The sequence below is a fragment of the Danio rerio genome, chromosome 7 (genome assembly GCF_049306965.1).
Source record: "Danio rerio strain Tuebingen ecotype United States chromosome 7, GRCz12tu, whole genome shotgun sequence".
In the NCBI taxonomy this organism is placed as follows: Eukaryota; Metazoa; Chordata; class Actinopteri; order Cypriniformes; family Danionidae; genus Danio; species Danio rerio.
The window spans coordinates 64529326-64551798 of record NC_133182.1 but is presented as its reverse complement, the minus strand read 5'-3'; the positions used below and the strand labels follow the sequence as shown (position 1 = coordinate 64551798).

General features: G+C 34.3%; 2 long non-coding RNA genes across 2 annotated transcripts; both read right to left on the bottom strand.

Annotated features, from left to right (window-relative positions):
* Positions 1-3595: 3595 nt before the first annotated feature.
* Positions 3596-4866, bottom strand: LOC141375175 (uncharacterized). The gene is made up of 3 exons (XR_012382785.1): positions 4711-4866; positions 4498-4582; positions 3596-3992 (listed from the first exon to the last, which is right to left on the bottom strand). It is a non-coding gene; the product is annotated as an uncharacterized lncRNA (long non-coding RNA).
* Positions 4867-20679: 15813 nt separating this feature from the next.
* Positions 20680-22185, bottom strand: LOC137496234 (uncharacterized). The gene is made up of 3 exons (XR_012382781.1): positions 22151-22185; positions 21911-22018; positions 20680-21561 (listed from the first exon to the last, which is right to left on the bottom strand). It is a non-coding gene; the product is annotated as an uncharacterized lncRNA (long non-coding RNA).
* Between the last annotated feature and the right edge of the window lie 288 nt (positions 22186-22473).

The window sequence follows — 22473 nt, the reverse complement described above, 5'->3', positions numbered from 1 at the left end:
GAAGAACTGTACTAGTTGTCAGCAGAATAAACCAGAGTGTCGTAAGCCTGCTGGAAAACTTCAGCAAACTGAAGTGAAGGAGCCTTGGGAAATGCTTGGTGTGGACCTTATGGGGCCACTGCCTCGTAGTACCCTGGGTAACACTCAATTGTTAGTTGTTGTGGACTATTACAGTCACTGGGTTGAGATGTTTCCTCTTCGCAAAGCTACTGCTGGAGTGATTGCCCAGACACTTAGGAAGGAAGTACTGACTCGATGGGGTGTTCCAAAGTTCCTACTATCTGACAGGGGACCTCAATTTACATCTGAGATTTTGAAGGATCTGTGTAGCAGATGGGGAGTGGTACAAAAATTAACAACAGCATATCATCCCCAAACTAATTTTACGGAACGTGTGAATCAGGTAATTAAAGTCATGATCTCCTCTTATGTGTTTGGTGAGCATAATCGGTGGGATCATTACTTACCAGAGTTGAGATATGCCATCAACTCTGCTGTTCAGGAGAGTACTGGATACTCCCCAGCAGAGTTGTTATTGCACAGAAATCTGAGAGGACCTTTTGAACTTGTGTTAGAGCCTCACCAGACTGGTCTTAGGGTTCTTAAAGACTTGCAGGAAGTGGTAAAAAGAAATGTGCGTAGGGCTAAGGAAAAACAGAAGCGTTTGTATGATGCGAGACGAAGAGATGTGCATTTCACAAGAAATGATAGAGTTTGGATGAGAGCACATCCTCTTTCTAAGGCTTCTCAAGCATTTGCAGCTAAATTCGCAGCTAGATGGATTGGGCCTTATCGAATTGTGGAAAAGCTTGGTCCGGTGAACTACCGGATTGTTCGGGAGGATAATGGGGAAGATTTACGTACAGTTCATGTATGCAATTTAAAACCTGCATTCCCCTCCGCAGGGGAATTAGATCGTAGAGAGAGAGAAAGGGTCCTGAAAATTTTTGTCGAAGAGTCAGAAGATGAGGAATTTCTCGGATTTGAATAGTCCTGAGATCCAGTAATCACTTAACTGATTTCCATATTTATAGATCAGATTATTTGGTGAGTAGAGTTATTGGTATGGAAAGCTGTTGAGTGTCTTTTTATTGCTGCATAATTTTTAGGTCTTAAAAAACCCCTAAAGATTTCTTGTAAGTAACTTATAGATCACAACCTCTTTAAGTTTGACTGATCTTTTTCCATGGGGGGGAGAGTGTGACGATCGTCATTAGAATTTTCCTTATTATTGTATGAGTGACGTCTGATTGGGTTACTGCTGTCAGCTGATGCAACGTTATTTAGAGCGCCTCGGATGGGTTTCTCGCTCTCTCTCTCATTCATTCCTTGTCACGCAGTCAGCATGCAGGTGATTCCGGGTCACTGAGAGGTCATGCTGACTGTGTGTGTGTGTGCGTAGAGAGCGCGCTGCGTAATTGTTGCTTTGAGTCCGTTTTTGTAGCTCAATATGTGTTTTCATGCTGCGTGGTCTTGCTCTAAGGTAGTGGCAGTGTTCTTTGAAGTTGGTCACGGCATCGAAAGTGCGAGTATGTTTTTGATGCGGACGTTGAAGCGGCAACATTTATGAATGGAAGAGTTTATGATTTTGGCGGAGGTTGTATTTGCGATGCATGGTGAACGTATTATGCGCTCGGGTTTGTTTGTGGAGTGAGGCGCGGGTTTATTTTTGTTTTTTGGCGCTCGAGTTGCCTATTTGTTTTGGGTTTTTTTCTTTCTTTTGTTTGAATGTTTGATCACTATCGTGATCGGGATTTGTGTTGCAGTTTTCTGGGCCCAGTAGCATCGACGGGTGATCGGGTAAGCAAATGTTTCTTCTTTGATTTATATTGTTTTGGTTAACTTGTATATGTGTATGTATGTCCAAAAGATTTAATGAGATGGTAGAGTAACCATATGAATGTGCATTGCGTTCACGATTGCTTCAACGTGCACAAATGGAAAATCTACTTTAGCGTATACGAATTGAGGGACATTTCAAGTGCATTGATTACCCGTTTACTTCAGCGTGCACAAATGGAAAATCTACTTTAGCGTATACGAACTGAGAGACATTTCAGAGTGCATTAATTAACCGTTTACTTCACCGTGCACAAATGGAAAATCTACTTTAGCGTATACGAACTGAGAGACATTTCAGAGTGCATTGAGTTCGTGATTGCTTCAACGTGCACAAATGGAAAATCTACTTTAGCGTATTCGAACTAAGAGACATTTCAAGTGCATTGAATGTGCAATTGATTCAGTGTGCACAAATGGAATATCTACTATGTGTAAAGTGTACAACTGAGTTCTATAAGTTCTTGAATGTGTGATTGATTTGATTTGAACTTGAAATATTATGTTTGTGGGAATTTGATTAATATTGATTGTTGTATATTTAGAAGTGGTTTATTTGATTTATTTCTTTATGGTTGGTTGATGTATCACCCGTTGATGGTTTTGTTTGTAAAAGGTAATTAAAAGGTATTGTGCCTGGGCCTGGAAATTTAAGTTTGTTTGGTTTATGGATTTACTTACAATTTGTTGAAGTTAAAGTTTGTTCTTTTCGTTTTCTTCTTTATTAATTCATTGATCTGTTGTATGATTGAATATCTGATTTGGTTTTATTAAATCATGCATCTGTTGAAACTTAAATTTTCATTTAATTGAATTATTTAAGAAACTGTAGTGGGGTCTTTCAACCCCTGGCGCCCAACCCACTTTATTAGCCAAATACCGCTACAAACATATAAATATAAGTCAAAGTCAGCTTTATTGTCAATTTAACCACATGTACAGGAAACACAAAGAATCATATTGTGTTACTCTCAGACCCAGGTACCTAACATATAATATTACAACAAGTAGAAATGTAAAAATAAATTACCATAAATTCATATGCACATATAATATCATCTAAAAATGTAGGCAAAAATAAAATATTGTAAACAATACATTTACACTTAAGTGCCCATATAAGCAGTTTTAAACTGATTCTGATACTACTCTTCTGCAAATAAGATCAATAAATGTCCTGTTAAATCTTGCAGACTTTTGAACAAGATTACTACACTACAAAATTACCATGAAACCACCAAAATAAGGGATTTTACATCAAATGCTGAAAACAAGTTAAACCAGATGAATATATTATCATTACAGCTGTCAAATGATTAAAAAAATTAATGTGATTAATCACACTTTTTTTGTAATTAATCATGATTAATCACAAAACGGCATATTTATTACACACTGAAAAAATATGCTAGATTTACTTAAGAATATAGTGCATGATTTTTGCATCCCTCTTTTTAAGCAATTTACACATGAAATTTAAAGCAATATTACCTAAAAATCTATAGTTGGTGATGCTTAATTTTAGCAAATGGTTTTGCTCAAATTTATTGGTTGGTGTAACTTAATATTTTAAGCATTTTTTGTTTACAAATTTAAGCTATTTCTATCATTAAAGTTCTGTTTACCCAATTATAAAATCTTAAGCTAATTTAACTGAAAATGTTTAGTTCTTTTAAAGTTTGAAATACTAAGTCACTTATCAGTTAACTTACAATTAGCTATACATTACAAAGGGTGGAAAAACACAGATAGGATTAAAGAACTTCTTTATTAGACAAATGCATCTTAAAACATTTCCTGAAAACATTTTTAGGTGTTCAAAAAAACACAATTTTTTTTTACAAATGTACTGCTTTAATAGAAAGAATAGTTCAAAAACAGTTTCAAGAGTATTCTTAAAAGTAGCGTTCAAACCTGTGCTTGTGAAACACTGAACACTTGCCTCACAGCAAGAAGGTCGCTGGTTCATTTGTTATTTTTCCCCGTGTTGATGTGGGTTTTCTCCGGGTGCTCCGGTTTCCCCCACAAGTCCAAAGACATGCAGTTTAGGTAAATTGGGTAGGCTAAATTGTCCGTAGTGTATGTGTGCGTATGGTCACAGTTTTTGGTATGTCCTCTCCAATGTCCAGCTGGTCCGTTTCCCCACAGGTGTCCTAAAAACAATACAAAATGTATATTATGCATCAGTTCATAAAAAAATAAAAAGGCACAGCCAAGTAAAAAAGGGGGAAAAAGTAAGAAACTGAAAAAGACAATCAGAACCTGAAAATTAGAACTTTTCTTCAGTAGAACAGTAAAGAAAATAAACTTAAACTGTGGTCTTCGTTCACTAACTTTCATCTTACTAGCATCTAACTCTTCATGCTAACTAGCATTTTATTAAAGACCACAGATGCTTTGGTTCCAAATTTTCTTTACTGTTCTACTAAAGAAGAAAAAAAGTTACCCACATCTTCGATTGGCTGGGGTGATTTAAAAAACAGGAAATTTTCATTTTTTGTTGAACCTAATTTAAGATGACTAAAATCACTCAAATATAAAAAAAAGTTTCTCTTTCTAAATTGACATTTTACATGCTTAATTGTATTTTCAGGTTTGCAATTAAAACCTTCTACAAAATTCATTTGAAAGTGAACTAAATTAACTACATTCACTAACCAGGTAATGTGTAATCAGCTTCTCGAGGTTCTCAGACAGGTACACAGTCAGACAGCATATCACCACCTCCCAGAGAATGTCCACACTGTGAGTGCAAATAGAAAAAATATATAAATAAATTGTAATATTTTAAAATGCATTACATGGTAGAGATAATGAACATCTAAAATTTAAATGCAAAAACAGGCAAGCAGAATTTTCAGTAAACAATACCTGCTCCAGCAATTTCATCACATCACAGATTTTGCATCCTGCACTTCCCCCCTTTTTGTGAAATAAATGAACGAGCTGTTCTGTGTAATTGTCCAAATTTTCAATGAAGGTAGACTCCACATCAGCAGCCGTCAATTCTTTGAATTCTTCTTTGATCTTAAAAAAAGAAAATTAACAAATTTTACTTATATTAACTTATAAATATACTTTCATTATTAATTTAATCGAAAAAACAACACAAAAACAAACAAACAAAACAATAAAACTTTTAAGTTTTCAAAAGTCAAGCGGTACTGAAATTTTTACAAAGAGAGTATACCACACTGTTAGACCTTACTGGGATTTTTTTTTACAGTAGAATACTGGCAACACTGTTGCCAGCTACTCACTGTAAAAGTTCGGTAACAGTAAGTAACTGGCAACAGTGTTGCCAGTTATTTACTGTAACTGAACCATTACAGTGAGTGGCTGGCAACAGTGTTGCCAGTTAATTACTGTAATAGAGCAGCAGTGGTAACTAACTGGAAACTGTGTACAGTTAATTACTGTACTGTAGTGTTACAAATCACAGCATTATACTGCATAAACATTAATAGTATGTCAAATATAGTTATTGTAGTGTTACTAAAATTAATCAGTATTCTTAGCTGTTATTTAAAAATAGAAGGCATAACATTTTTTTCAAACAAATTTATTTTATTGTTTTGGCACCAAACAAATAAATAACAGAAAATGTATAACAAAATTAAGAAATAAGCAGATATAAATATTTTCTTACATATTACAGGTCTGCACAGTAAGTCTGCGGTCACACTAACGTTTGAGCATGCAAAATTCCGTCATACTGCACTGCGAAGTGGAATTAAACAAAGCGAGTAGTGGAATTAAACAAAATAATTAGAGATTGAAAAAGCAAGCCAGAGAGGTCATGTTTTGATCTTTGATTGGTCTCAAGCAATCACATGATGTGATTTTGCATGTCAGTTTTCTCCAAGCTTGAACTTTCCAATGCTGCGAATTATGAAATTTGTCGCATGGGCTAGCATTCCAGGTCTGCAGTACTCACATGAGTATGAATGGAAGTCTGTAGGGAGAAAAGTGCAGTGTGACCGGGACTTTAAGCTGTAACTCTAATTAAACACACATGATCAAACTAATTAAGGCTTGTTAGAAATCTACAGGTAATGTTGAAGCAGGGTGGGTACTAAACTCTGCTGCGCTGCAGTTCTCCAGGAACTTGGAGTTTGACCCCCATGTTATATAGCAGGGGTGCACAATCCGGTTCCTGGAGATCTACCTTCCTGCAGATTTCAGTTGCTACCCATATCAAACACACCTGCCTGTAATTATCAAGTGGTGTTGAGGTCCTAATTAATTGGTTTAGGTGTGTTTGATATGGATAGCAACTGAAATCTGCAGGAAGGTAGATCTCCAGGAACCGGATTGAGCACCCCTGGTATAAAGCATACTTTTAAAGCAACTGCCAACATTTATCACAATCACATATCCAATAAACACACACATGCACACACACACGCAAACACACAAAGTGCTGCAGTGAAATGTGTTACTCTCTCCTCAATGCTGACCATGCAAAAAAAAAAAAAAAAAAAAAAACTGAACAGCAAAAAACACAAAATTATTATTTTAGATTTTAAAGTTTTAAATAATTAAAAACTGTGTCAAATCTCAATAAAAAGTTTAAAATAATTATAAAAAACAAAAATAAAGTTGGCAACACAGAAAAAACAATTTATTGTTATAATTATCTCATGACAACAAACTTTTTTATTGTTTCTAATATAAATTCATAGGTGGAAGCACAGCTCTGAAAAATACTTAGCAACAAACTCACAACCTGGGACCGGAAAGTGGAGGTTTTGTGTGTGGATGGCTATGTGTATCATGTTTTTGTGATTCCCTGTGATGATGTGCACATGTTACCTTACTGAGATGATGGAATTTAATTTTGGCTTAGTTGCCAGAAAGATACATACAACTTTTAGCATCTGTACATTATGGCAGTATGCAATATTCAATAAATACTTAAACAAAAGTAATGTAAGAAGTTATATGAGGAGAGGCTAACTAGCTATCAATGTAGCTTTCAAGTACACAGTTCAAGATAACAACAATATAACTTGAAACACAGACTTATTTTAAAAACCCTCAAAAACATTTGAACACATTTTACTTACTTACTGTAGATTCTTATTTAAAGCCTAAAACATATCAGACTCTACATCTGAATTGATGGACAGAGAATAGAGCGCACTCAGCAGTAAACAAATCAAACACCTGGCTCCCTTAAAGGGCCAGCATTTTCTGAAAATTCTTTCTAACACCTTTGTGTTTAGAATAAGACGGACAGCCTGTGGGAGTGTGTGGTGATGCCTAAATCATTGTTTTCTGCCTTTAAAATGCACGTCTCTATAAATAGCAACATAGTAGTAGATGGGGCAGTAATGGTTGAACAGTAATTTACCATTTATTATCACAGTAACTATCTGTAATGGGTACATAAGGTAAATTACTGTATTTATTCTTTGCACTACAAAATTTCATACAACTCCTGCTCCTTTTACAGTAAAATACTGTTTCCTTTTATTACAGCAAAACACTGGCTATTTTACAGTTATTTACTGCATAATCTACAGTAATGGTTAACAGTGCAGCATATCCCACCATATTCACATGCTCAACAGTGTTTGGCCACAATGATAATCGTTTAAAGCTCAGTAAAAAGCATCTTAACAGATACAAACAGGAGCAGATATATAATAGATCAGCTGACAGACCTGGCTTCAAACACTTCTGTGTGGATCAGAGTTAACACGTTGTGTTGAGTTAAGCATGGTCATTTATTAAAAGCGTCCATTCGTTATTCTGTTATAAGTGCCATCTAAACATTTAGACATGCATTATTTATAAGCAGGCATAAGGAATATCATCTAACATTTGTAATTACTTACCAAAAGATGAACAGCCTTCTCCCGAGCTGATTTTCCAAAATGGACTCCTCAAATTGTGCGCTGTGGTACAGCGTCACGTGATAATCTGATGATCCTAAAATATTGGGTTCAATTGACTAAACCTCAAATTATTGCTAACTTTACTAAAAAATTGCTAGTTGTTTTTCTTTATTAAATAAAACAGTGAAATCAATATTTTATGTTACATTTGTAGTTTAAAATTAAGCAATGTCCAAAACTAAACTTTTAAGTGAAATTTGTTTAAATGAGCCATATTTACTGTGGCTGGATATCATTTTTTACAGTGTAGTTAACCTAGTTAAGCTAGTTAAGCCTTTAAATGTCACTTTAAGCTGTATAGAAGTGTCTTGAAAAATATCTAGTCAAATATTATTTACTGTCATCATGGCAAAGATAAAATAAATCAGTTCTTAGAAATCATTTATTAAAACTTATGTTTAGAAATGCATTGAAAAAAATCTGCTCTATGTTAAACAGAAATTGAGGAAAAAATAAACTTCAACTGTATATTAAAAATAAAAAAACTTAGATATATTATAGGTTGTATATAAAATTACATTTATATATATATATATATAATTTTATATACAACTAAAACTATAATATATATAATTTTATTTATTTTTTTAAAAAACATACACAGATTCAAAGAGAACCACAAATCAACAGGGAGACTGCAAAAGAACAGCTTCTACTTTAAACTGGACTGACTGAAAATCTACTATTAAATATATCAAAACTATACAGACAAATGTAAAATAAAGTTAAACACCCTAAATCTGTTGAAACGAGTCGATCTGATGGCAGTTGAGATTGCAGGATATTATTGGTCTGAAGCTCATGTCCAAGTTTATTTTACATTCTATGGTAGAAACATGCATTGAGCCTTGCTAGATCCTCCTGTGGTGCACGTCTCTTATTAAACACTCACAGGACATTAATTTAGACAACTATGCAGATGTATTAAATAGTTCACAAAAAATACACAAAGAGAGACTTTCACTTTCACTTCACGCATAGTTTGGGATTGAACAGACATGCGTAAAGCAGTTATAGACGCGATTGAGCTGTTTTTGCGCTTGTTTTGAGTTTGAAGTGATCCATTAGAGAACAGGAGAAAGCGCATGACTTCCATCATTTTAATATAGCATACTATAATGAAAGCCAAAAAGTTATAGTATAATATTGAGAGGTCATATCGTGGCCTACCTGCAGGGTTGCTGAGGCTCACTAGTGGGCTGCGGCCCTTTGGTTGAGAATCCCAGACCTATATGCTATAATATTGCACGATAACTATGTCTGTATACAATAACATAAATTTGATTGTTACTTTGACTTAATCTGATTGTAATACAGTAATGTGCACCTTTTTTCAAGCTGATTTGAAATAATTATTGTAAAAAGTGCTGTACAAATAAACCTGACTTGAATTGAACAGTTGGTGGACAGCTGTATACTTTGGGAAGTCCTGCTGCTGCTGCCGGGCTTCTAGAGCACCTACAGGCCAGAGACTGGATCTCTTCTCACCTGCTCTGAACTCAACACTGATGCAGCACCAGGTGGGAACTTATTCACTGTCACTCAGTGCTTTTAAAAAAGCTTTTGGTTACCTTTGGATTAAGCCTGTTTCACACATAGCCAACTAAAATACCTTCATTGTAAAAAGAAGTCAAAATTATTCACACATCTTTTCCCCACAGGATGTTTAACTGAAGATTTTTCACAGTATTTCCGATAATATTTTTTCTTCTGGTCTTTTTTTTTTTCAGCTACAATAAAAGCGAGTTTTTAGTTCTGTTGAGCAATAAGTTATGTAGATATTAAGTGTAACATACACTATATCAATAAAAACATAAGGCCGGTAATTTTAAACAAAAAGAAAACAATGTACTTGCGAATGGCTTACATGTTTTCATTATTTTTTATTTATGACAATGTGAACTCAAATCTGACTTTATATCTCTCCAGTTACAGGCTTCAGGCATGAAATGTGTGAAAAAGGCTGAATAAAATGTAGAGATCAGTTTAAAATGAATAACAATAAGCTGTTTGTCTCTTCAGGCTGAGAATCATCAATAATGCTGCTGAAGATCAACAGGTTTCTCTCACTTGTCGAATGTCTTCTTTCAGGTAATGATCCTGCTGTTTCCATCATTCAGCATGTTTAGTGAGATCCAGAAGTAGATTCTGTTGTTTTGTCATTGCAGATTGTGGAGGAAGCTCCTACAAGAAGCTTGAGTTTGATCCAGAATGGCTGGCCATCTTGAAAGCGACAGACAACCTTCAAAAACCATCCGCCAGTTTCTGGAACCCTCTGTTGGACAACACAGCAGACACAAAACACATAACAACGATTTACTGATAGCTTTCTGATACTGTACCCTTTTCACAAGCCTGACGTGTTTAGCTGTCTTCGGCATCTGAAATCCTTAAAAGTTTTTAACATTTTGATTTAAAAAAAAACAAATGAACATTTATATGTGTTTATGAATGTATCATATCATCTTGCTTCGAATTACAAAAAATGAATTGTGCAATGTGTTTTCAATGCAGCGTCTACGAGGCTGAGAGTAAAATGAACGCTATTCTCTCCTCTGGCTGCTGTCATCAGTCCCACACTAGTTTTTTCCTTTTCTGAAAGTCTTTATAACACCATTGTGGAGTTTGTCTGTTATTATTTTATTAAGTTATTTGTTGTACTCACTCTCCCATTCACTGCGCTCTAAGTTTTCCCTACTATGATGACAGAAATGTGAAAAGGGTCTATTGACAACTTTGGCTTAAAAGAATAGTTCACCCGAAAATGAAAATTACCCCAACATTTACTCCATCATACAGTATACCCTCAAGTCAGACTCAGGTCAGGTGTATAAATGTTTATGGGGGGATTTTTATTTTTGGGTGACATATTTGTTTAACTCGTTCATCCCAGTAGATGTAACACATTTACATGACATGCGCAATAAAATAAGGTCAAATTACTGTATTCATCTGAACTGAGGTCACGATAGTCAGTACTTTACGCATGAATTAATTTCTATTTCTAAGTAGTTTAGCATCCTGTTCTTCTTCTTTCAGGTGGGACTGCAGTCCTTCAGACAGACATCTACATCCTGGTGGGCAGAGCGGACAGGCTTACAGGGAGAAGATTTTCAGCTTTCTTTGTTAACTAGAAATTTCAGAAGAACTGCATTTATCAGAATTAAACATGCAAGACATTTTAAATGACTTTATTGTCACATTTGCTCAAGTTAAAATATCCTTGTTAAATAAAACTGTTCATTAAAAAAAGAAAGAATAAAGTCAATAATTCTGCTTGCTCCAAGCTATTTAATATTGTAATATAATGCTACAAAAGCTTTTTTATTTCAGGTTTATCAGCTATTTGAATATTTTAATCATCAAAGAATCCTAAAAAAAATCAAATGCTAATAAATATTGATAATATTAGTAATGATAATAATAATAATAATAATAATAATAATAATAATAATTGGACTGTTTTTGCTGTGCTTTGGAGCAAATGCAGGTTTGGCGAGCTGAAGAGACTTCTTTAAAAAGTTAGCTTAATAGAAAGTGGGTTTTTCCTATAAAAAAAATTATTGTCAAAAAAAATAAAAATTAGATTTTAATAATTTTAGATATTGTAAATTTCTCTGGTAATTTGTCATTATTATTGTTTTATTTTGTAAATTAGAAGTATAGTATAGTATCAGGATTTCAGACATGCTCATTTTAGTCAACACGATACTAATGTTTTACAGTAGCTTTAGAGGAGTTACAGTAAGTAGTCAGTTTACTAACCTTGCTTTTCAGTCACAGTTCATTTTTCTGACAGTGGCTGATTAAAAATGCTCTAAATGACAATATTTTTATTTGAAATGTTGAAGAAATGTTATCAGACTGTATTTAAATGGAATTATTATCATTATTATAAATAAAGACCATTCATTATTATCATTAAATATAACATCAAACCAAAATACAAAGTAAAACAAATGTAACTAAAATTTAAATAAATAAATAAATAAATAATAGTAAAAAATAAAACACTTTAAGCAAATATTTTGGGTTTAAGGGGTACAACTAAGAGTTGTGATTCCTTTATTAAATGACAAATTTATGCATGGATCACTAAATATTTTCAGAATCAATAAACTATTAATTTTACTGCCGCTTTTTACATTTTTAGAGGTTAAAACAGCCCATTGTGCTGCTCGATGCTCTGATATTTAATTATTAAATCATTCTACTTTGTCTGTATAGTCATGTACACACACTGGTAGTTTCACCGCTTTCTGCCTTTTATTATTCATATGTATTTTTTCCATAAGGAACTGAATCAGAAGCGCATTGCAGAATAAGATCAATAGTGTTGTCCCTTGAGAACACATGTTAAAATACAAATTTTTGTGAGACAATGAATACAGTAATTATTACTAAATATCATGCACTTGCTTGGTTATTGATAATGAGGAAACATATAGACACATAAAAAATATGCCATGTAGGCTCGGCTCGGATGAAAAACACGGAAGAGGAACCAGAATGAAGGAGAGGACCAGAGAGAGACCCAGCGCTCCTGACAGAACCCAGCACAGTAATCCCTCTGGTTCCAGCTGAACGCACAATACACACAACCGTCAACAAGATCACACACACACATACACACACACACACACACACACACACACACACACACACACACACACCATCAGTCTTAAACTGAAATTTTAAACATTCACAGGTTAACACAACCCAGCCCACCCCTGCTGTGGCTATTGTAAGGTAGTGTTTTGGAACTAATTACCAATGTTTTAAGGACGCACACATTAATTTAAGTCCTTAAAAAGTGATTATATAAACGGGTCGCATCACCACACACACGCACTGTTAAAGGGGCTGCCACGCCACTGCTAACGTGAGCAGACTTCTGACGTGGAAATGTATGACGAAGTTCAAAAGTAAAAAATATAATAAAGAAAAACGAGGACAATATTTATTTTTTAGGTATATGGGGCTTCTATGGTTATGCATGATTATTAAGATATTTTCTGTATTTAGTAACATTTAACAAATACTGTACTGTAAACACAGCTTTTGCTGCTCTAATTGACTTAACGCTGAAATCAATTAATGTTTACATTTAAATGAGTCTCGTCGTCATTCTGTCACCATGGCAACTTGAATTGGTTTAAACATCCTCACAACTGTCTATAAAGTAATCAGTGCTGATCATCGCGCTACAAACTTCTGCACAAATCTCCCTTGGCAAAGTTTCAGCAGTTTGAGAAGTGTTTGAAGTTGTTCGTGATGACTCTGCGGCGCTCGAGAAGAACCAGGACGCGCCCCGGGCACCTGAAGGACTTCCTGCTGGAGCGCGTCTCTTCCTCTGAGGAGCCAGCAGCGGCGGCCAGGCCGGACACCTGCAGCTCGTCGGACCTTTCCCTGGAAGAGAGGTACCTGAGGAACGCGGCTGTTCTTCCTGTCCTCCGTCCCGCAGCATCAGTCTCCTCCTCAGCGGGTGAGTGTCCACAGGAGGAGCCCCTCTCCATCCACGGTCGGAGTGTGCGGGACTTTCAGCAGATCTACTGCAGTGTGATGGGCTCCACCAAGAAGAGACGCGCTAGCCGATACAGCCTTCAGCAAGGACTCGAGATCAAGCAGCGGCTCTGGGAGAAGCTGGACCGGCCTGCACTGCTGGAGACCGAGCAACCAGATGGACGTGTGATCATCACGGAGAGCAGGTCCGAGTCCAGCGTCGCTCCTAGATTCAGGGTGGACATCAGCAGAGAGCCACTGCCCAAGGAGCCCCGGAGGAAGAAGCCCAGGCACTGAGCCATACTAGTGCCAGATGAAGGATCAAGGGCTCGTATGTACATACTGTATATATTGTATATAGTTATAGAATAAGTTTGCATGACATAAAATTTTACTTTTCATTCAAGTTTTATCACATTGCTGGATGTTTTGGTGACGGTCAGTGCTGCTGATATTCGGCTCTCAGGTTGTTGGGTTCTTTTGGATGGTTTGCTGGATGTTGACATGCGTTAAGCAAGGTTGTCTAGGCGGTTTCTTGTGTGTTGCTGGTCTCCTCTAAGTGGTTTTTGGCACATTAGTGGTTGTTAGTTGTTAGTGTTGGCTGTTGGGTTAGGGTAGGTTAGGGTCCCTCACACGGTTTGCAGCTTGACGTGCTGTGAGGGCTTGTGTGCATCAATGATGCTGAAAGCTACGCCACTGGTACTTCACAGCTACCGGTAGGGTCACCCATAGTGGACAGGTCTCAGCTGAGATGCCCGACCAAGGCAAACCACCTGATTCTTGACAGCAGGAGATGACAGCCTGATGCTCCAGACAGAAGATGCCACCTGAATGGCCAAAAGAAACTACAAAATCACACACACAAACACACACACACACGCACACACACACAAACACACACACACACGCACACACACACACACACACACACACACACACACACACACACACACACACACACACACACACACACACAGACATATATATATATATATATATATATATATATATACAGAGATGTATAAAGTACTAGAGACCCATACTTAAGTAAAAGTACAAGTGCTCTATCAAAAAGTGACTTGAGTAGAAGTAGAAGTGCTCTTTAATCACCATACTTAAGTGGAAGTACTAAAGTATTCAACATTTTTAGTACTTAAGTATTGCAAGTAGTTTATTTCAAAATTTACTACTCAAGTACTGAAAGTAAAAGTACAAGTATTGTGTAATGTAGTTATTAAAGAAGGCAGTCAAAAGACATCATATTGTTTTGTTTATTTTAAATATCTTTGGGGCACTTGATTAAGCAGAATGAAAAGAAACATGGCTTATGGTACTGTTTTTCTCTGTAAATAATTTCTATGGTACAAGAACTCACATCGTCAGGCTCGTTTACCAGAAAATCACTTCACTGATGAGATAATTCAGCATGTTCATTCATACTCTCTCTCTCTCTCTTTTACACACACATAAACACACACCTAAATGTACCCTCTCACACATTCATACACTCTCACACACAGTTCTCTCTCTATCTCTCTCTCTCTCTCTCACACACACAAACACACACACACACACACACATTTTTGTGAATTGTGGGGACATTACATAGGTTACAATTGTTTTTATACTCTACAAACTATACTTTTGAATGCTCTAACCCCAAATCCAATCTCTAAACCCAACCCTTACAGGAAATTATGTGTAGTTTTACTTTCTGAAAATAAAAAAAATATTTAGTGTGATTGAATTTTATACATAATGTCCACATAATTCACATTCATAATTCATAATCTCCTCCTAACATCTGTGTAATACCGATGTTGTTATACATATACATGGGCACACACACACACAAACACGAAAATACACTCTTTTACACTCTCATACACTCTCTCTCTCTCTCTCTCTTACACACACACACAGACGCACACACAGGTACAATCACACTGTTTCTCTCTTACATGCATTATTCACTCACACTTTGGTAGTTTTGAAGTTTGATTGGTTAATACCAAAATAAACAGGAGTTTTGTCTTTTGGAAGCAGTCGTGAAACTAAACTAAACAAGCAAACTAAATCCTGTTGCACTAATTCACTTGATTTTGATTTTATTGTAAAAAAAGAAAAGAAAAGAAAAACAGGAAAGCGTGTATAGTACTGTGTTAAAAGAAAATCTAAAATACTTTATGGCTTATGGCTATGGTTTAGTATTAATTTTTTAAATTTTGATTATGTTTTAATTAAATTGGTCTGGCACTTCATATGTTCTGTAGTATATTTATTAATTCTGGTACTTTTACCATAAACCAACTTCTTAACCAGTTGGTAGAGGCTGATATTTTAGAAATTATGGGATGTGTTGAGAAAAAAATTCATTGACTGTGTTAAATAGCGACATTATGAGTTAAGAAATGCAATAAAAAAAATCTATTGCTTTTGTCTTGGTGTGACAGTTGTAGGGTTATTTTTAATACAATTTTGTTCTTTAATACAGCAGTCAGATATATGAACCCTACTCTTAATTTGACCTGCTTAAAGAAAGCACTCTTTCTGAATGTATCAAAAAAAAACTCATGCACAGAAGACAGCACGAGCATTTACAGCTAATAAACTCATGTCAATATTATACCGCCTGCTTTTTGAGCGCTGACAGGCGAGGTCTTATGATGATTGGTTATTATCTTCATCTGCTCAACAGAAAAGGCTTTGGAAATGAAGCGCTGTTCACCCATGGCGGGAAGAATACGCGGTGATCACAGGTAATAGACAAAGTGGAGAAAACTTGAATATCAGGCACGCTCGTGTCTGGATGGATCGACAGCTTTAACAGCTAAGAAAAGAGGGAAAGTTACCTTACAAACAGGCCAGCGGGTCAAATGTCCAAAGTGAGAAAGAGAGAGGCAGAGGTGAAGTTTTACAACATTTCTCCCTAATAGTAAATTAGCGGCTCGTGTGCCGCCTTCACTCGCGCCTCCGTCCTCCGCCATAGTATTGCGACATCGCGCATAGGAGATAAATGACGTCATCACGTAATCACCGGTTATGACCTATTATTACTGAACTGATATCGATCATTTTGACACCCCTAGTAACGAGTAACGATGCAGCACATAAAAAATCTATCGGAGTAAAAGTATTAAACTCATGGAAAATATGTACTTAAGTAAAAGTGGAAGTAGGAGAAAAAAATAATACTCCAGTAAAGTACAGATACTGCCTTTTAGTACTTAAGTACAGTAGTGAAGTAGTTCTACTTCGTTACTATACATCCCTGTATATATATATATATATATATATATATATATATATATGTTTTATATATATATATATATATATATATATATATATATATATATATATATATATATATATATATATATATATATATATATATATATATATATATATATATATATATATAACAAGCCCTCACAGCATATATAACACACACATGTTCAAAAAATAATAATTAATTTATGAGATATTTTACATTTTTGGAAAAAAATAAACTTTTTAGTGTCTTAAAATGAGTCAACTTTCAGTAAAACACATGTATGAAATTTCATTATTTATTTGTTTATTTAACCAAACATATAATACTTACGGCCCTGGGGAAAGTGACCTAATTAATTGATTTAATGCTAATTTTTGGCACAAATTTTATGTTAAATGTCATAAAACTGACTCAGAAATAACCACTGAAAGAAGATTTCAGTTCACTTTTGTTAAAAGTGAAAAGAAGTGAGCAGGTAAACATTTACAAAAATAGTCTACAATACAAATAAATTCATACAGATTTAAATGGCACAAAAGTGTGTACATTTTGACTAAATTATTATCTGTGTGAACTATTCCTTTATTTCAAAGAATATAGTTTATTGTATTTTAATTGCATTTTAATATAAAAAAATGTGATTTTTTTTTTCAAATGAGAATAATCCTGAAAATAAGAATCTAAATCTTCCAGTAGGTGGTAGTAAAGTCTGATGAATGAGATGATTCGGTCAAACAACTGAATCATTCAAACAAAGAGGTAAACTGCTGTCTGGACTCTTTAAAACATGCATTCATGACACACTAAATATCTGATGTGACTATTAAGGTCATGTTTAATGCAATTCTCAGTACTTTTTCAAAAAAGTTAATTTGATCTAATTTACAATAGGACTGCACAATATGTCGTTGTATCATCGATGTCGCAATGTGCGAGTCCGTAATAGTCAAAATGTGATTGGGATAATAGTTGACCAAACATTACAGTTAACAACATTCTGGAGTCATTCCAACTTTAAATCCTAAATGTTTATTATTTGCATGTGTTTTTAAGGCCTGTGACTGTGTAAGCATTTCCAGCAAATTGAAGCCATTTGGACACAGCAAATTAAATGTGTACAGCTTAAAGATTAATTGTACATTGTATAAATATTTACTCAATGAAAACGATACAGGATTATTATTATTATTATTATTATACGGTGGTGATTTAAATTGTGTTGCTGAATAATGTTTAACTGCCTAGACCACAGGTGTCAAACTCAGTTCCAAAAGGGCCGCAGCTCTGCACAGTTTAGTTCCAACCCTAATTAAACACACCTGATCAAACTAATTGAGTCCTTCAGGCTTGTTTGAAACCTACAGGTAATTGTGTTGGAGCAGGGTTGGAACTAAACTGTGCAGGGCTTCGCCCCTCCAGGAATTGAGTTTGACACCCCTGGCCTAGACAATCCTAAATGATTGTTGATTTGTATTTCTTGTATTAAATTTGCTTGAAGTATTTTTATTTACTATATTACTACTACTATTAGTGAGGAGCGAGGCCAGAAATGTCAAAATAAGTGGAACTTGCTGAAATAGGATTGGGCCTTAGTGCCTACTCTTAAACTAAGTGTATAATAACTAGTTTCTTATATTTATAATAATTAATAATGTAGTCATTGATTTAACAAGTGACAATTTTGAGTATTAATCCTCATTTTTAAATGAATAAATTGCAAAATGTGCAGAGAATCTGAAATCATTCACTTTGTCATGAGGCAAGTAGAACACTAACCTTGTCGTTCAGCAATAAACATATAAATATAAGTCAAAGTCAGCTTTATTGTCAATTTAACTACATGTACAGGAAACACAGAGAATCATATTGTGTTACTCTCAGACCCTAGATGCCTAACATATAATATTAAAATGAATAGTAGAATTTTTAAAATAAATTACCATAAATTCATATGCACATATAATATCATTTAAAAATGTAGGCAAAAATAAAAAATTGTAAACAATACATTTACACTTAAGTGCCCATATAAGCATTTTTAAACTGATTCTGATACTACTCTTCTGCAAATAAGATCAATAAATGTCCTGTTAAATCTTGCAGACTTTTGAACAAGATTACTACACTACAAAATTACCATGAAACTACCAAAAAAAGGGATTTCATTAAATGCTGAAATCAAGTTAAACCAGATAAATATATTATCATTAGGGCTGTCAAATGATAAAAAAATTAACGTAATTAATCACACTTTTTTTGTTATTAATCATGATTAATCACAAAATGGCATATTTATTACAGAAATGCATGGAAGTGCCATTTGAATTTCAAAACAATCAATGCCAATAACAAACAAAAGTGATTTCCATGTTGGATTCTAAGTGGACTGTGAATGAGAGTGAACTGCTGAACTTCAGTTAAAGTCTAAAGATTAAAAATGAAACACCCGAAATCGCATCAAACTCTGGAGGAAACGCAAGATAGCCTGGTGATGCGACATTAATTGTTTTATACTAAAACCTTCCTTCTAAAAATGTGTCCTTTCCCTTATCTAAATTTCTTTGCATGGTAAACAAACGCAGGGCCAGAGTAAGCTTAACTGATGCTCTACACTGTAAAAAATATCCGTTATTTTAACGGTAAAAGTCTGTACAATCTACAGTGAAAACCTGTTAAACGATTAACAGCTTATTTCAGTGTAAAATACGGAAAATAGCTGTAACAGATCTAACCTTCGTTTTCGAGAAACTAATCAAAGTGTCTAAAATCTAACCACACACCCTCATTCACTAGTCCCTAAATTAGTTAATTAGTTTAGTCCACTAGACAAAGTGAATGACCACAAATAAGTGAATTGATGAACACCTGCAGCTAACAAGCACAATCACTGAAGAAAAGAACAAGAAATAAAACTACAGACACAGCCTCGCACCAAACCAACTGAATCAAAACAGAGAATTAAACAACTCCATTAAATAACAGCATTAGCAGCTTCACTGATTACAGTTTGACTTCAGTTCTCTCATATCTGCAAGAATATTTGATAATGAACAGAGGTTTATAATTTTAATAAAAATCTTTGATTTTGACCTCTCCATCATGGAGATCAGAGACTGCTTTAGTTGAGCTCTTGGACTGTTACTCTTATATCTTAATGTTTCTCTGGCTGTCAGTTGTGTTTCTGAAACTCATCAGTTATAGCAAGAAATGTGACGAAACTTTGATGTACTTATTGCAAATGAATTTCCTAAATCAAAAAAAGTTATTCTATTAAATTTATGTGATGTTATTTGGGACAGTAGTACAGCTTCCAGAAGGATCACAAATAATTAATAATTATTTTGGCTACTCATTTGCGACACACAGACATTAAGAATAAGGATATGAACCTCAACCATGGTTGCTAAAAAAAAAAAAAAACTGCTAAATTTATTCATTCCGCAATGCATGCTGGGTACCTGCACATTACAAAACTCCCAGCATGCATTGCAGCTTGAATAAATTATGCAGCTTTATGCTCTTAAAATATCTTTCTTTGTTCTGGATTGTTTTTTTTATTTGATTTTGATTTTTTTGTTTTTCACCATTATTGAGATTCAAAGACTAATTGTTGATGTCTGTGTGTTTTTGAGTTCTGCCATAGTTGAAACATTCTTATTGTGAATGGTGTATTTAGACCTGTTAAACTGTCATTTATTGCTGAAGCTCCAGTGGTTTCACTTGCGTTTAATTTTAAATTTTTACACCTAACATGATATTCAACAAGAAGACAAGGGTCTTGCTTTGATACGCTAGTTAATCTCATCAGACTTAATGTTATACTTTATTTTGCTTCCTCTTGCTATACAAATATAGTTATTAACACAATTAGTCATAGCAACCAAAAAAATAAAAACCTTGTTTTTTTTTTTTTTTTTTTAATCAAGGAGTTGAAGATCCCAACTAAAGCAAACTCTGTCCTCCGTCATGGTGACTTCAAATGAACAACAAAAAATTCATTAAGAGCTTTTGTTCACATGACAGAAATAAAGTGAAAGGTCAGTGTAACCCTCGGTACACAAATGTATTATAAGATTTAATCAATGGACCAGATGCTCAGAAGTCTAAATTCCTCCAAAGAGAGAGAAGATACAACAACAGTGAAGGACTCGGACACAGAGGTAAGAATATTAAAAGATTGTATTGTAAAATGTTCACAGAAATATAAAATAAATAAATAAATAAAAATAAATAAATAAAACAAATTCTAGGTTTTTTCACACTTATCTAATGACCTCAATCTTATTTACACTCTCTAATAACACTTCTCTTTCTTCACAGGCTATATCACTAATAAGGTAAGTTAATATTGTTGTTTTTTCTGTTTTTCTATTGTTAAGGCTAATATTATATTTTGGTTACTATTATAACAATAATATAATATTAATATGCTAATAACAGTACTATATTAAAGGTTTGCAAATGTAAGTTAATAATACAATATTAAAATTGTATTATTATTTAACATATAATCAAGATTTCCCTTCTTAAATCAGTTAACCTCTCTCTATAAAGATTCAAAAATTTCAACGAATGAACACTCTAAAGGAACAATGTACAAATAAAATAAAAATGAAAATAAAACATTCACTTAAAACATTTCAAAATGTTCCAAAAGTCCAGTAAAGGTGATAAACTTTCAAAAAGATTCTTTTGCAAAACAACTAGGTTGCAAATTCAGTTCCAGAGATCCAGGATGTTGCACTTGTGAGTGTGTTGTAAATTTACACTCCTACCATGACGTTGAATAGGTTTTACTTTGTATCTTTTCAACAGGTGTATCCAAAGAATCCACTCAATGGGAGGCTCGCCAGTCCAACTCCACAATGAGACACGCCGATGGAAGTTGAGACAATCCAAATCCAGAAAAGAGTTCAAACTTCAATTAATTCGAATCCAGAGCAGATCACATCCAGCAACTGACGTCAATAGAACATCTCACCGATGAAAAACCAGAAGAAGATGCACAAACGAACAAAACCAAACAAAAAAAAAAAACCTGGCCTTGAAAACACAAGGCCAAAGAAACCATTAGCATTTTACAGTGAATGCATTAACTCAGCTTAACACATTTCTAAATAAACAGCAACAGTAAATAACCATGTATATGCTTCTCTCTGCTGAATTTCTGTGTTTTTCCTATTTCTCTCTCCTATTTGGCATTTTCTTTTTATAAATGACAGCATTTTACTCTTTCACTTAAACTTTACACAATCACTTGTATAATACTCTGTATAATACTTTGTTTTTACTAGACCAGACAAATGGTTAATTAATGAAACACATTTTTTTGACACTAGTTTAAATCATGTTATAATGAATACAATAATAATTAATAAAAACACGAACTCACCAAGGAAACATTCAAAATCAAAGCGAAAAAAATAGGAAAACTCCAGGTGGCACTCGTGTGCAGATTTCACTCTCAGAAACAAATCTTGTTTTTTTTCTTCTCTCAATCCTTCATTAAAAATATATAATTGAAATCATGTCAGCATCTTATTAATGGTCAATTTTCACAGTTAATACGCATTAAAACATTAAAAGATGTAAATCTAATAGTTATATTACTTTTATTAATATAACAACTTACATCTCTGCTTTCCCTTGCGAACACTGAATCACCATAGCAACGGTAAACACAAGCTAACAGACAAGCGAGATTTGTTATTGTTTGGAAAGCTGATCTGCTGCTATAGTGTAAGGCACGATGATGTCATTCTAAAGCACTATTCCCTTGAATGCTGTATAATACTCTATTATAAATTATTTATATAAGTAAATAATTTTAATGTATATTATTTAATCGAGTATTCTGCCAATGTTTTTTCCTCATATTTCTATTTGCTCTATTGCTGTATACTACCCACTAGTAACCTGGGTTACATCAGTAATAAGTGAAGCTCCTAATGTTTG